At 37.0% G+C, this 1,289-nt stretch overlaps 1 protein-coding gene across 2 annotated transcripts in view; it reads right to left on the reverse strand.

The window, feature by feature from the left end:
• Window positions 1–1,289, reverse strand: part of nutf2 (nuclear transport factor 2) — a 12,845-nt gene that overhangs the window by 10,070 nt on the left and 1,486 nt on the right. Inside the window, exon 1 of one of the 2 annotated variants that reach the window (XM_015398686.1) lies at window positions 918–940. The exons of the other annotated variant lie outside the window; for it this stretch is intronic. The gene's annotated coding sequence lies outside the window, so the exon portion shown is untranslated. Of the gene's footprint in view, window positions 1–917; window positions 941–1,289 lie in introns of those variants that run through there. 2 annotated transcript variants of the gene reach the window in all.

Genomic DNA, 1,289 nt, shown 5'->3' on the forward strand with positions numbered 1-1,289 from the left:
GTTTCTTCTACAGATTTTTATTTTCAAATCTCTATAAATACAAGCATGATTTAAAAAAAGAGGAGCAACAGAATCAAATGTGAGTTTATTTAAGCTCATCTGCGAGTTGTGTTATTTTAAGAAGAGGCTTGAGGTTTCCTCACGTGGTCACCACATTGGTGACCCTTGCTTTTAGGTTGGACATTACATATTTTCACTAGGAAGAATTTCATGTTAATACATACAAAAGAAATGCAGTAATCTTTCAATTTTTACCATCTGTCGGGAGCAAATTTTGTTTTGTTTTTTTCTTTCCGTTGGCTGGTTTGCTGGGGTAGCAACCTTGCAGCAGCTTGGAGGAAAAGATAATCTAATCAACAAGTCCAGCTCTGTACCAGGATGACCCCGTAACCTAGTGCAGGTGATGGCACAGCGGATGCTTGTCGACTGGCATCACAACTAAAAACTGACTATAACTTCACTTTAAGCAAGAGGCTACTGAAGTGAGCAGGTTCATCCGACCTGCAGCAATCAGCCACAATTTGATGGGAACAGTTCATGTGCAGAATAAACCACCTCTTAAACTAATTTCTAAAAGAAATTGCACTGTGTATTTGAGTAATACTAATAAAGACTTGATAACCAAAAAAATCTGCTTTTTTTTAGACTGAGTTACTTTTTATAAGATAAACAGAGAACACACAATATCAAAATTATTCTAACCCTGGCAGATGTAGACTAGTGATACAAATAATTGTGGCTTAAAATAATTTCTTCATGCAAAAAAACAAAAACAAAATGCATGTGTTACTTGCTGGTATGTTTTAATCATTTATTTGTTGCCAACAGTTAATCTTAGTGTTATTTATACTCCTGGCAGACATTGAAAGTAAGCATCATGTTGTGTCTGAAAGGAATACTACAGAAAGAGTTCAAACCTGGTTCATCTTTGGAGGGGGCAAAAGATTAGGGTGATGGCATAGAAGCCTTACTACCTCGGATACTGCGAGATCATCACTAAAATACCAAAAAATACATAAATACTATGAGGTGCTGCTATGGTGTGGAGGTAGAGCACATGACCCATATACAGGCGGTCACAGGTTCGAGTCATAGCCTTCCTGACCTTTACTAAACAGCTCTCTCCTCTCTTGTAACCCACTACTACTGCTTTCAGAAATACAAAATAAAGGCCACTAGAGCCTAAAAATAATCTTAAAAACAACTATAAAGAACAAGCAAAGAGCTGGCACACAATAATAAGGACTGGATGGCTGTTGGGGTAAAATTATATTGCCAATGATTGTAGA

This window comes from Cyprinodon variegatus, unplaced genomic scaffold (genome assembly GCF_000732505.1).
Source record: "Cyprinodon variegatus isolate N-32 unplaced genomic scaffold, C_variegatus-1.0 Scaffold952, whole genome shotgun sequence".
In the NCBI taxonomy this organism is placed as follows: Eukaryota; Metazoa; Chordata; class Actinopteri; order Cyprinodontiformes; family Cyprinodontidae; genus Cyprinodon; species Cyprinodon variegatus.